The 15,244-nt window shown below is 42.3% G+C and overlaps 2 long non-coding RNA genes across 2 annotated transcripts; one reads left to right on the forward strand and one right to left on the reverse strand.

Annotated features, from left to right (window-relative positions):
- The first annotated feature begins 1,283 nt into the window (after positions 1-1,283).
- Positions 1,284-10,733, forward strand: LOC132541217 (uncharacterized). Its single transcript, XR_009552386.1, has 2 exons — positions 1,284-1,428; positions 10,467-10,733. It is a non-coding gene; the product is annotated as an uncharacterized LOC132541217 (long non-coding RNA).
- A 1,956-nt stretch (positions 10,734-12,689) lies between these two features.
- LOC132541218 (uncharacterized) lies at positions 12,690-14,175 on the reverse strand. The gene is made up of 2 exons (XR_009552387.1): positions 14,018-14,175; positions 12,690-13,405 (listed from the first exon to the last, which is right to left on the reverse strand). It is a non-coding gene; the product is annotated as an uncharacterized LOC132541218 (long non-coding RNA).
- Positions 14,176-15,244: the final 1,069 nt, after the last annotated feature.

A 15,244-nucleotide genomic window follows, 5' to 3' on the forward strand; every position in this document is an offset into this window, starting at 1 on the left:
CCCATACAAAACAAGGTTTGTTTTAAATGTAATAATGAGGGCTATTTACAAAAGAATTACAAAATGACTCTCAAACAGATTGATTATAAGATATCTGGAGATAACAGATATTTAAACCTCCCTTAACCAAATGCCCACTTTGTAAAAGAGGCTTTCACTGGGCAATCCACTGTCCATCCAGAACTTATGCAGGAGATAATTCTCTGCCAGATAACAATAAGCCGGGCCCTGGCTTTCCAGCCTGCATAGCAATGAGGACTATTGAATGATACTAGGATAGCCACTTAGCACAGGCATGAATCTTAATAGATTGCTTAACCGTTTTAAGTTATGTCTTTCACCTTCTATAGTCTCTCTATAGAGTGATTTATTTGAATATGAGGTATGTATGTATATGTTGACTCAACTTTATCCTAAAGCCATTGTTGATCATGGTATGCTGTTATACAAACCTGTGTATTTTAACCAAAAGTGAAAGAATAGAAACTATATTCACCAGTGTTTGGTATCTGTCCTCTCTCCATAGATTTTACACATATTTTGCTACTTTGCTCTAGTTAACCTCTCTAGCGTTCAAGCACATTCTAAAAGTATTGGTACTAACTATGCAGGACATATACTGACCAGCTATTAATTCCCAGTCCTTATTTTACCTAAGTGCTAAGCTCCAGTTAAATGATTGGCTATTTCTCTGGTATAGCATGAACCATTGTTTCTTTATGCCTAGACTGGTGTGACTCCGTCCTTTATGGGTTTTATCTCAGTATACTTTTTTTAATGTTGATTCTGAAAAAGCATGTTTCACACATCCCTCGGTTTGCTAAATTGAAATTTATTCCTATCTCTGTGAACACTCTTAAAGATCTTATATATACCACCTGTTGCACAGAAAGCAAAAAAAAAAAGTTTCTGAACATTTTCTCTGCCTTTACTGCTGAGGTATTTTACTATGACCCTAAATATGTTTCTAGATTAAGGCTTATTTCTTCTAAACATGCATTTCACATGCCTTACTACCCTGCTAGATGAGTAATTGTGGAATACCATATGTACCCTGGAAGGGCTATTTCTCAGTCATAAACAGAATACAGAGAGCTTTATATATTATAAATTTTGTACTGCATAGTTCTAATCAGATAGCTTCTAAGCGTTACTTTTCTCCATAGAGCTATTGCTTCTCCAGTATATGCCTCATGATTTGTGTAATCTTTATTATTGAAATCAATAAAATTACTAACTTAAGACATAAGGTATGTTTGTTCTATTTTATCATTCACAGGTCCTGTTTGGACCCATGCTGAGCAGTTAAACCCCTCTCATCTGCAAACTCCTCCCAAGAACTCCAGTTGAAGCATGGATTGCAGCATTCCAACACTCTGCATATGCCATGATTGCCACCCAGGAGCCACTTGAACTTGGGACACCTATGTAAGTCTCTGTTCTGAGCTTCCCTGAGTGATGGACCATCTCTGGGTTAGACACAGATACTAGACCACAGGTCTTCAGGCTAACAGGGCCTTATCTGATATCCAGTTATTTCACCCGCACTCTGGGGGGTGAAGGCAGAGCTTGCAGAGGTAACCCTAGAATCACTGAAGATTTTCTTATTTCTCCTATGCTCATACAGAATGTACATCTTGTCCACATCTATAATCAGAAGTGGGGAATTGTTGTGACTCCAAGAGGAGATTGTGACTATTAGCATACAAATTACATCACCCTGAGGAGATGCTTCAGAGAAGGGAATGTATAAAAGCAAGGGACTTTGAGCAGGTTGCTCTCTTTGGATGCTGCTGCTGCTCCTAGTCAGATGCATCTCAACAGAGGTGCACCAGGTATCCACCATGGCTACTTCTCCTGGGAACTGAACACGTGTGACTCTGCTAGCTGGTAAATTTTTAGACCTCTCTACAGCCATGAACAACCTTTACCAGAGCTGGTTAATTGTTTATCTTATGGGACTAAACTTTTGATAACTATATTCAGAATTTATGGACCTAGCATACTTTATTATTATTATTATTTATTATTTCCCTTTTGTTGCCCTTGTTTTATTGTTGTTGTAGCTATTATAGGTGTTGTTGCTGATATCTTCCTTGTTGGATATGACAGACAGAAATGGAGAGAGGAAGGGAAGGCAATGAGGGGGAGAGAAAGATAGACACCTGCAGACCTGCTTAACCGCCTGTGAAGCAACTCCCCTGCAGGTTGAGAACCAGGGGCTCGAACCTTATGCTGGTCCTTTTGGGACTTTGTTAGGAAGTGAACTGCCTGGAATGGAACTAGAGAATACTATGAAAGGAAAGGTCTCACCTGAGTAATGAAGCTGAAGGGTTGTCATTCCACACCTGAAGTCTCTGGACACAGTCCGAAATGAAGCGTACTGAGGTGGCATTTGTTGCATTAATTAGGTTGGGATTGGCGGATGCAATATTATTTAGTATGAATTGAGAGAAGCATTCAGGAAAGTGAGTCCCACCCTATGGTTCCAGGACTGGGGAAATATAGGCTCTATAGTGGAAATATGAGATTCCTACTGTCTTAGGGTTCAAGAAGATAATAGATAGATATTGTTATAATCACATTATTTGGTAATTAGGGTAACTTTGAAAAGTCCCTTTGTTAGGATTTGCTTTATAATATCCAACATCTTGTATATAGCTGTGCCACTGGTTGCTTCTGTTCTCTCTGGTCTAGGCTTTTGAGAGAGTCAACATATTAAAGACAGCCTATGTATTAAAAAGACTCAGTCTGTGTTTTAAGAAGTTCTAGACATATGATAAATTTTTCCCTTGTCATATTAATTAGTGATTTTTATGACTAAAATTTAATAGATGTGTACATAAACACCATTCCCACCACCAAAAGACTGTGTCCCAGCCTACCCACCCACCCAACCCCTGCCACCCTGGGTAGCCAAATATCCACCCTCACCCTTACCCCAAGATTTTTACTTTGGTGCCCTACTCCAGATTTAAAAATATCCCTGTCCTAACTCCAAGCCACAGGATGTATTGTTTGGAAGTCAGCAAACATCATTTATCATCACCTCCAGCTCATTGTTGTAGAGACTAAATTCCAGGAGAGGGCAGAGCAGTTATTTTCTTCTACTCAGCTCCCACACTTGAGGCAGGGAATGGCTCTTCCTTGTGTGCTACAGCTGGCCTGGAATACAGGGACTGTGGTAACCTTTACTCCAGTTCCTTTGTGAGGCAGAGGATCTATGATAAAAGACAGGCCCCAAGAATATCACAAGTTATCACCCAGTACAATGCCCTGGGTTTATGTTAAGGCAAGGGTGTTACTCCACAAGAAAAGGGCAACTGTTCAGAATAGTGACTGGAAGATTTTGACCAAAGGAGGAAAGAAAGATTAAAACAAACCACCAGCACCACCACCACCACCACCACCAACAACAACAACAAAAACAACCAGGTATCTAAGGCCCTGTAGGTGGCTTAGTGAGTAGAAATCAAGACATATTTGAGACCTCAAGTACTTTTTTTTGCCTCCAGTTTATCACTGGGGCTCAGTGCCTGCACTACAATTCCACTGCTCCTGATGGCTATTCTTTCCCTTTTTGTTGCCCTTGTTGTTTTTATCATTGTTGTGGTTATTATTATTGTTGTTATTGATGTCATTTTTTTGGATACGACACAGAGAAATGGAGAGGAGGGTAAGTTAGGAAAGGGGGGGAGAAAGAGAGACACCTATAGACCTGCTTCACCGCCTATGAAGTGACTCCCCTGCAGGTGGGGAGCCTGGGGCTCGGAAACGTGATCCTCACATGGGTCCTTGCACTTTGCTCCACCTGTGCTTAACTCACTGTGCTACCGCCCAAATCCCTGGATTTTCTAAGAAGAGAATTTGGGGGATTTCAAGCCTGAAGTATTTTAGAAAACAAAATAGTTTTTTTCAAGCAATTAAGAAGACATGTTAAACCAGAAGACAGGTATATTACCAAGGAAAGTGAAGGTTGAACAGAGCTTCCCTGGCTTCAGATGAAATATCAAAAACAGACCTCAAAAGCTACCCCTGCATGCATGACAGGATTTAATTGGATTAGGTTATGAAGCAATCTGTCTTAGAATATATATTTAAAAAATAGAGCAATAGCGGTATGGGCAGAGAGCTAGGCAGACACAGCATCAAAGAAAGAGACAAGGAAAGAGGTAGACACTTGAATTACTGTGAATCTGATTAATTGCACATGCCTAGGTCTGAAGCCTCTGAAGCATAAGAACATAAGCTTCACCTTTCACAGGAAGTAGGCCACAGAAAATAGATGCTCCAGATCATTAAGCAAATAAGCAACAACAAAGTCTGGGATAGGAGAGGAAAAGATCACACTATTCAGAATGTTCATAGTATGTTTTCTAAAAGTGTCATTTTTTTCCCATCAAGAAACATACAGCATATATAAAAAAAACAGGAGATCGGTTAACATGTGTAGTGTCTGCGTTCCTTCCTTCCCCTAAACTTCTAGCTTCCTGGAATAACACGGAAGTAGCAGCACTTAGTAAAGAACAGTTGTTTACGCCACTCCTAGTGGGACTTGAAATTGTGGGAGACTAACTAAGGACAATGGAATTTCTAGAAACTATATTAACTATAGCAGTTGTAAAGTGTGATCCAAACTACTCTGGACTTGTGTTCCTGCCCTCCACTCCATGGACACATGGAACAAAATATATAGACAATCCTTACTGATTCTTCTTCTTCTAGCGTTTGCCCTTCTTCCGTAGCCAGTTAACAGCTTTAGGTTGAGCCTGATGTAAAGTATCGAGACCTCCTTTGAATCTGGAGAGGTGGCAGTCGTTGACTATGTGGGTCATAGTCTTTCTGTAGCCGCAGGGGCAGTTCGGGTCGTCTCTGGCTCCCCAGCAATGGAACATAGCGGCACACCGGCCATGGCCTGTTTGATAGCGATTGAGGAGGGCCCAATCATAACGTGCTAGATCAAATCTGGGTTGACGCTTGCAAGGGTCTGTGATGAGGTGTTTGTTCTTTACCTCAGCTGACTGCCAGCTCTGTTTCCAAGAGTCTGGAATAGAGAAGTTCAGTGTAGGCATAGGGGACCAAATTGGGTGATGAGACGTCAAGCTTTGAACAGGGTGGGCGAAGATATCTGCGTATATTGGCAGGTCCGGTCGAGCGTAGACGTGGGAAATGAACTTAGATGATGCCACATCCCGACGAATATCTGGCGGGGCGATGTTGCTAAGAACTGGCAGCCATGGAACCGGGGTGGAACGGATGGTTCCAGAAATTATCCTCATGGAGGAATATAATTTGGAATCGACCAAGTGGACATAGGAGCTACGGAACCATACTGGGGCACAGTATTCTGCAGTGGAATAGCATAATGCCAGAGATGATGATCGTAGTGTGGAAGTGCTCGCGCCCCATGAGGAGCTGGCCAGTCTTGCAATGATGTTATTCCTCGCGCCCACCTTTGCTGCAGTTTTTATGAGATGTTTGTGAAATGACAGAGTGAGATCGAGAGTAACGCCAAGATAGACTGGCTGGGCTTGATGCCGGATTCTCGTATCGCCAAGCTGCACATTAAGCTCACGCAAGGCCGAGGCATGGTGTAGATGGAAAAGAGATGATACCGTTTTTGCAGTGCTAGGGATTAGTCGCCATTTTTTACAGTAATCAGATATCAGAGACATGTCTTTCGTGAGTGTTTCCTCGAGGATGTCGAACTTGGATGCCTGAGTTGCACAGCAGATGTCATTGGCGTAGATGAACTTCCTTGAAGAAGTTTCTGGGAGGTCATTGATGAAAATATTAAATAGCGTAGGAGCCAGAACAGAGCCCTGGGGGAGGCCACTTGAGACAAGTCTCCATCTGCTAGACTTGTCACCCAGATGCACCCGGAATCTTCTGTTTTGGAGAAGAAACGATATAGTGTTGGCCACCCATGGAGGCAGGCATCTTGAGATCTTGACTAGGAGACCACGGTGCCAGACCTTGTCATAGGCTGCTGTGAGATCAACAAAGACAGCACCCGTCTTTAAATTCTTCTGGAATCCATTTTCAATGTAAGTTGAGAGGGCCAGGGCTTGTTCGCAGGTAGATCATCCTGGGCAGAAACCAGCCTGGGCGGGTGATAAGAATTTCTCTGTAAGATGGGAAATACGTGACAGAAGCAGCCTCTCAAGGAGTTTGTAACACATGGAGAGGAGAGAAATTGGTCTATAGCTGGAGGCCAGTGTTGGGTCTTTCTTTGGTTTCAAAACCGCTATAATCTTCGCACAACGCCAAACTTTGGGCATAGACTCAGATTCCAAGATGTGGGACAGGAATGAAGCGAGCCACTTCTTTGCCGCAGGACCCAGGTTAAGAATGAGTTCTGGGGTGATGTTATCATAGCCAGCAGCTGTTCCAGGTTTAACCCTCTTCAAAGCGTCTTCCAGTTCAGACAGTGTAAAGGGAGAGATTTTTGGAGATGGACAAGATAACCAGAAGTGGGATGACCACTCATGGGAAATTTCTCTTTTCCAGACTGGGTCAATCTTAGCATGTCCAACTTGAGTTAGGTGACTGGCCACTGAGTTTGGAGATACGGGAGGATGGGAGACGGGAGGGGGTTGGCTACCGGCACCCAGTCTGTGAAGAAGCTTCCAGGCCTTCCTACTTGAGTGGGTGAAGTTCAGACTTTCCGTGAGTTGTTGCCAGCAGGCTTGGCCTGCTGCATCCAGGGAGGCAATGAGATGGTCAGCCACATATGGGTCGCCCGACTCATCATACTGCTTTAGTAGTTGCTCGCATTCAGCATCAAGACAAGGCGTATAGTTAGCATGTCTCCCACGAGGAATGGCTTGGGAAGCTGCTTTGAAGATGGCTTGGCGGAAGTGCCTGTAGGAATCTTCAGAGGGGATAGAGTTAATTGGAATTGCAGGAATAGATTTGTTGGTAAGATCACTGAACAGATGCCAGTTTGCTTTCTGAAAGTTCCATCTTAGTTTCTCCGAGCACAGAATCAGTGGGAGCTGGAGACCAATGTGGATGATAGCTGGGCGGTGATGACTGTGCGGGAAGATCTTGAGAACTTGTCTCGTAGCAGGGAAGGCTTGGCCATTGACTGTGCTAATCCAGCACAGGTCGGGTGACAAGTCTTTATTCCATCTAGCACTGTGAAAATAGCCTGGCTGTTTGGGATCGTATAATAGGGAGAGGTCATTCGCTGAAGCCCAGTGGGCTAAGATAGAGCCATCAGCACGAGTGGAGGAATATCCCCAGTCTTGGTGATGACTATTAAAGTCTCCAACGTAAACGGCTGGGTGATTCGGGCTAGGCAGGACCTCATTATCCCATGAGGCACTGGGAGGCTTATATACGTTGACGAGCTGAATAGTTCCAATAGTAATGGAGTCTTAGAAAGTCAAAGAGGCCGTATGGTAAACGTCCGCAAGACACAATTTGGCGTAGATGGCTCGGCCATGTTTAGGATGAAGATTATAGCATATTAAATTGAATCCACTGATGGAGAATCGAGCAGCTTCATCAACTGCTATATGTGTTTCTTGTAGGCAGATAACATCTGCCTGATGCTGAATCGCCAATTGACCAATAAGAACGCGTTTGGCAAAGGACAGCCCCTCAACATTAAGTTGGAGGACTCAAAGAGCAGGACCAACAGCTTGAAAGCTGTCAGGAGCTGCTTGTTGCTGGCTTTGAAAGTGACTGGGATCCATGTGGATTCAGTCGGCTAGGAAGGATCGTCAGTTTCCCCAATGAATGGGTACTCACGAGATGCACCACAGGAAGGTCGATCCAATGCATCCCCCTTACTGATTGACCATGTTTCAGTCCTGAAACCTAGTCTATGACTGAATTTGTCAATAAACACAGAGCCACCCTTATCAGGATTTCAAGCAGGATATACTGTACTCTTTCTTAAAAAAAAAAAAAGATTTCATAACAAGTTACAGAAGTAAATTATTTCACCTAAAAAATGTGGCTTAGGATGTTGGGGAGTAAGGAGGAGTACTGTTTTCCAAGTTCCCCACTCCATTTATAAGTACCTTTATTTATTCTGCTCTTGTTGAAGTAACATTGGTTTATGACCTTTTGTTGGTGTCGGGTTTACAGCATGCTAAGTTAATATGCCTGTATGCTACTTTGTCTTCACTGCCAGCAATCTAGTGCTCAGACTTTGCCATTCAAGTGACTTGCCTTACCTCATTTACATAACACCCCCCTCCTGTGTTCAGTTAATCACTATTTTGATCTTTTACTCTAAGAGTTTGTTTTTGTTTTATTTTCTCAGTAGTTTTATCCTTCACATTTAAGTGAAATCATGTGGTATTCATATTTTGATATCTATCTGTTGTACTTTGCATTATAGCCTTTAAGTCCATTCTTGATCTTGCAAGTAAAATAATTACCTTTTGGATACCTAAGAAGTAATCCACTTAATCATCTATTGTTGTGAAGTTAGGTTGTTGCCAACTCTTGGAAGATTTAGCAGTTTTCATAATTATAGATAACTTTTTTGTTAAACCATTTATTTATTTATTTATTTATCTTTTGCCACTAGGATTATCACTGGGGCTTGGTGCCAGCATAATGAGTCCACCACTCCCAGTGACCATTTTTTCTTTTTCCTATTTTTATTGGATAGGAAAAAGAGAAAATGAAAGAGGTGGGAGGGGGAATAGAGAAAGAGAGATACCTATAGACCTGCTTCACCACACTCATAAAGTATTCCCCCTGCAGGTGGGGGAGCAGGGGCTGGAACCCTGGTCATTATGCATAATGACATGTGCATTTAGCCTGATGCACCACTGCCTGATCCCCAATTTCCTTTGTTTCTCTAATTGTTCTGGCTATGATGTCAATACTAGAGAACAATAGTGGTGACCTTGGAGATAGTTGTCTTGTTCCTGGTCATAGTGAAAAAACTAGTTTTTCACAACTGAGCTTTGAGAGCTTGTTATATAGTCATTATCATGTAGCAGTAACTTTACTTATTTATTTGTTGGTTTATTTACTTAATTTGGATAGAAGCAGTACATCAATGTGTCCTGGAGCTCCGCTTCCCCAGAGACCTACCCTACTAGGGAAAGAGAGAGGCAGACTGGGAGTATGGACCGACCAGTCAACGTCCATGTTCAGTGGGGAAGCAATTACAGAAGCCAGACCTTCCGCCTTCTGCAACCCACAATGACCCTGGGTCCATGCTCCCAGAGGGATAGAGAATGGGAAAGCTATCAGGGGAGGGGGTGGGATATGGAGATTGGGTGGTGGGAATTGTGTGGAATTGTACCCCTCCTACCCTATGGTTTTGTTAATTAATCCTTTCTTAAATTAAAAAAATTAAAAAATAAAAAAAAAGCAGAGAGAAATTGAGAAGGAAGGGAAAGGTCAGGAAAGAGAAAAACAAACACCTGTAGTACTGCCTCACTTCTTGTGAAGCATCCCCCCTGTATATGGGGAACAGTGACTTGAACCTGGGTCCTTACACACTATAATATTTGCACTCAACCAGATGTGCCATTGCCTGCTTTTGCTGCATCTGTTGAAATACTTGTATGATTTTTGTATGCTTTACTGATATTATCTGCATATGCTAAGCCATCTTTGCATCTCTAAAATACTCATTTGATCATGTTGTATAATTATTTTTCTTTTAAATTTTTATTTATAAAATGGAAGTATTGACAAGACCATAGGATAAAATGGGTACAAATCCACACAATTCCCATCACCAGTACTCCATATCCAATCCCCTTCCTTGATAGCTTCCCTATTCTTTATTCCTCTGGGAGTATGGACCCAGGGTCATTATGAGGTGTAGAAAGTGGAAGGTCTGGCTTCTGTAATTGTCTCCCCACTGAACATGGGCACTGACAGTTGGATTCATACTCCCAGCCTGTCTCTCTCTTTCTCTACTGGTGCAGGGATCTGGGGAAGCAGGGCTCCTAGACACATGGTGAGGTCATTTCCCCAGGGATGTCCAGCAGAAAAAATTGTTGACTAATCATGAACCTAAAGGCTGGAATATTGCAGATGAAGATTTGGGGTCTTCGTTTTGGTAATAGCTATTTTAGGTATATTCCAAGGGGTCCATGACTAGTTTTTTTTGCCTAAGCTTGAATTTTAACATGCAAGTGACCTAAGTTATTGTCTGGGGAGACAGTGTCATATTTGGAAAAGGGACTAGAAAGCTGCATCAGGGAAGAAAGAGAATAACTCCCAAATATGGGAAAAGTATATAAATATTGTTAACTATAAACCCCATCATTTTGATCTGGGGCCCATAGTGTATAATTATTTTAATGTGCTGTTAAATTTAATTTTCTAGTATTTTGTTGAGGATTTTTGCATATTTACATAGATACTGATCTGTAATTTTCTTTTTATTATTTTTTCCTTTTTATTTTTTTTGGTCTGGTTTTGACATTGGAGTAATAATGGTTTCAGAAATTTGATGCAAAGATTTTCTCTCATTTCAGCTTCCTGGAAGAATTGGAGAAAAATGGGTATTAACTCTTTGAAAGTTTAGTTGAATTCAATAGCAGAGTCATCTGATCCAGGGCTTTTGTTTCAGAGGAAGCTTTTGATTATGTTTCAGTTTCCTTAATTATAAAAAAACCTATCAGATTTTCTACTTCATTCTGGTTCAGTCTTAAATTGTAGTATATTTCTAAAATGTTTTCCATTTCTTCCAGGTTATCCAATTTGTTGCAACTAGATGCTTATAATAAACTCCTGTGTTCCTGGATATTTCTGTAATAGGTGTTGAATCTTCAATCTCTTGAGGAATTGTCTCATTTTTCCTAAACCTGTTTACTTATTCTCTTTTAAAGTACAAGAGTGTAGTCAGTTTATTTTTCATTACTGATGTTTTCCTTCTACCTGAATAAGTTGACTTCCTTGAATTAATATTTGAGATTGGAATGCATACAAAGTGTCCTTCATACACCATACCGCAACTCTGTTTTCAGTCTTCCATTTTTCTTTCAAGTGACTCTTTGAAATTATATATTTCTTTCTCAATCCATTTCTATAGTAACTAAAAAACAAAAGACTTCATGTGTGGGTTTGATTTGAGGTTTAAGACAAATGGGGGGGGGGTTATTACATTGTGGTATAGTGGTACACAACAGTATTATTTAGGTGTAGCAACATAGGCAAAGGGGCAGATATTGGCTAGTCATTGTGGCCAGAAAGGCTTGAGTTTTATAAACCAATTTAACCAGAACTGAGCTCCATCTGTATAGGTCCCTAGAGAAGCAGCCAGGGTGGTCCTTGAGGATAAAAGCAGGGACAGCTGTAGCTGAGTACACAGGAATGGAGAGCACACAGGAAATGAGAGCAAGTTCCAGCAGGCTAGCTCTTAAATCACTTGGTTTATCCTATATTATCCATATGCTGATTATGTTCCAGAAGTCCTATTATGAACTGTATTCACACATTTCTCCATGTCAAATTGAGAGTTTTGTATTTATTAAATTTTTCTGACATTGTGTTTCCTAAGTTCTTTCTCTGATAGCTCTTCTCGATTTGCTGTAGTAATTTTATGGACCTTATCCTAGTTTTGCAGAACTAACCATTTTAATAGTTTAACGCATCTTCTTTTGTTTCTGCTGTTGGTTGCATGTAGTATGTGAGTTACATTGAGAGGGGAGGAGATCTGAGGAAGTGACATAGTAGTATGGTTCTTGTTGTGCCTTGAACAGAATCCTAGTCTGGGTGGAGGGAGAGATCCTAGACTTCCTTCTCATAGAAGACAGACTTCTAAAAGTAGGAACTCAGCAGTCAAAATCACTTGTGTTAGCTGCAGGGCAGTCTGACCTTTATTACCAGGCCCCCTATGACAGCAGGGTTGCATTAGAGTTTGATAGGCTTCCTCGATGCCACAAGGGTTAGTGCTCAGTTCCTTATGCTTCTGAATGGTTTCATTGGGTATTCTCATGTGGCTTCTATAGTTCTAAATAGACATTTTTAGTTCCTTTTTAAAGCCACTTGGCCCCTGAGCAGTTTTATTTGGGCCCTTTAAATCCACAGACAGGATCTGATGCAATAGCAAACATGGGTTCGATTGGTAAGGTAGTGCAACATTTTTGCTTGAATCTTTCTCTCCCTGCCCTTCCAATCTAGTTGTCCATATGTAATCACCAGCCTTCAGATAGTGATTTCCTTTCTTTACCAGAAACTCTAGATATTATCAGATACATTTATTGAATTAATATTTTTTAGTAATTGTTTTTTTGTGTGTGTGGGGGGGTGGGGAGCAAATTTTCCATGATTAGGTCACCATAGCATTGCCCTAGAAGTCAAGCATAGTTCTCTAATCATTTTTTAAATTAAAGAAAAATATTGGTAGATATGTTGGAATGGTTGTCTAAAGGAAAGGAGAATGAGATGAAGAGTGGATGGATTCTTTGTTTCTTTCTTGGTTGTAGGCCTGGTAGAACCCTGAAGACATCCTAGATCCTCAGCCACATGCAGAATTTATGAGGGGCTTCATCAAGTGGCAACATTAGTAAAGCCACATAGGATTCATCTGAGGAACAGGGTGAGTACAAAGCAGAGTCATTTCTCTCCCCCTCATCCCATTCTCAACCATGTGACTAGCAGGCATTTCATTTCCAAAGTTTCTAAGCATTGAGACAATGGATAGTAGTAAAAACAATACTGGAGGAAATGTAATAAAATGATAGTCCAAAACAGGATGATGCACAGGTTCTTTATTTTATTTAAATCAGCTGACACTAAGAGGATATGATAGAGAATGTCAAAGGAGACTTCAGAATCCTATCAGAGTCTGCCAGCTGATATCAAAGGTCAGCAGAAAACTTTCTTTGAAGAGAACTCAGGTTTCAGAGTCTTAACGTAGATCTCAAATTGGAAACCTGATGCTTGCTGAAATATAATAGTTACTCAGGGGAATCCCGGAATAATCAGAAGGTGGTGCAAAAGCTTGGAGCCATTTGCTGTCACAAATCAGCTCTTCTTGGCTAGGAGTAGCCTTCAGCAGCAGCCTCCAGAGGATTGAGTGCTCCCCCCTCCACAGCTGCTGGAGCCCCCTCCACAGCAGCTGGAGCCCCCTCCACAGCTGCTGGAGCCCCCTGAGGAATGGCTGCAGCAGCCAGAGCTCTGCCTGTGGCGGTGGGACCTGCGCGGCCTGTGGTGGCTCAGGCAGCAGCCCCCACCCCCAGAGCTGCAGCAGCTTCCACCCCCAGAACTGCAGCAGCCCCCACCCCCAGAGCTACAGCAGCCCCCACCCCCAGAGCTGCAACAGGAGGACACAGGGGCACACTTGGGGGGACACTTTGGGGGACACTTGGGGGTCTGACATTTGGGAGGGCACTTGGGGGTGCACTTGGGAGGGGGCTGGCACTGCTGCTGGCTCTGCTGGCAGGACATGCTGGTAAGTGGAGTTCAGGACCTGAGGAGAGAAGGCAGACTAAGAGACAGCACACAGATATTCTTCATTGTCTTTAACCATCATTTTTCTTCCTACAATTTCCTGCCCCACCTGCTTCAGATGCCATAGAGATATCATCTCTAAAATAATGCATCAAATACTTTCAATACTCTTTGACTGGTAATTTAGACAAAAGAAGGCATATAGAAAATCTGTAATGATAAAACTTTAACCAAGGCTTAGTCCCTATAGTGAGAATGGCAAATTTGACATTCACAAAGTTAGATGGGTCCATTCTCAACATAACTCAGAATCTGGAAAATGTCCAGTCTATCCAGTTTAGTGTTGCTATTCTCCCTGCTAATAAAGAAATAATTATTTGGTCTCATAAAAACATTCAGGATAACTTTTGAATAGACGCCCATCATTATCATGTGATATTGTATATGACACATGAAACTCATAAAAATAGAATTAAGTTAATGTAAAACATAATCTCTAGACTTTATATCTAAGCCTACAGCTTCTTTCTACCTAACAACCCCCCAATATCCCCATACCCAAAATGGGCTGCCCTGCCACTCTGGACTGAGATCCATCTGGGGGAGCCCTGCTCCCCTTCCCAGGACTCACCAGGTACTAGCAGCTCAGCTCTCAGCACTTCAGGACAGGAGTGGATGAGGATGGAGAGCCTCTGGCCACAGGCCCTTTTATGCTGCCCTTGGCTCTGCCCCTGTGTGTGAGACAGGGCCTGGGCATGAGAGGTCCAGCCTCACCTCCTGCCACCCACATGGTCTTATGACAAGTGGTGACCTACAGCTCCACCCCACCTCCCTACAGGAAGCTCAGCATCCAATGGGGATATGACCACTTAGAAATGAGGATGTCAGGAATTCCTGCTATCAGCTCCCATCTTGGCACACTGAGCTGTTCTGTGCTTTCTGTTTTTGGTCTTTGAGCTTGGCCTTCAAACTTCCCTTCTTTACCTGCACTGTCAATTCTCCAGAGCATCTCATTAAAAGAAAGAGATGTACGTGCTTCCATGTTGTCTCTCTTGTGTCCAAGTCACTTTGTCTTGGAGTCTAAGTCCATCTGTGTGTGTACATGTGTGTTCAAGTCTGTTTCTAAGCATGGTCTCTGCATTAGAGCATGTTGTGTGAACTCAAATACTGGAGCAATTCTGCCTCTTATAATGTCTACACCACAGAGAAGCTACTTACGAGTTAAGTCCATGGCCCTGGAACTGACATCTTGAGGATGAATTCTAGCTTTGGCTCTATTTTCATAAATACAAATTATTCAATTTATCTACCTCTGTTGCCTTACCTATGAAACAGTGATTTTAATAACCTCCACTTGATGAGTTTATAACACTAAATGAGATGACATACTGGAAGCTCATAGATCATTGTCTCCTACATTTCTTGCACACCACAGGGTATCATCTTCAGGATCATCATTGTCTTAATCACCTTCTAGCTGATTCCTGTGGCAATCAAAGGAATGCTTTTCCCAGGCGGGAAGCTGCTGATTGCATAGGAACACAGAGTACTTTGCACCAGTCCTGGAGCACGTGGACTTACATGGTGAGGCCACATCACCTATCAGAGCTCTGGTGCAGGATTGCTGGGTATGACTCTTGTCTTCCAGGCTGTTGCAAAGGCTTATGCAGCAGCAGGGAGTGGTGAGATATCAGTTCCCTGGCTCACAGGGACAGGTCTCACTCAGGAGACAACACTAGTTCTGAAGGTCACTAATCAGAGGCATCATGTGGCCCATGTCACCTGTGATATGGTACCCAGACCATCAGGGCCCTGAGTCAGTCTGATTTTGATCCTGGTGGTGTGTGGTAGCATGGGT

This window comes from Erinaceus europaeus, chromosome 11 (assembly GCF_950295315.1).
Source record: "Erinaceus europaeus chromosome 11, mEriEur2.1, whole genome shotgun sequence".
Lineage (NCBI taxonomy): Eukaryota > Metazoa > Chordata > Mammalia > Eulipotyphla > Erinaceidae > Erinaceus > Erinaceus europaeus.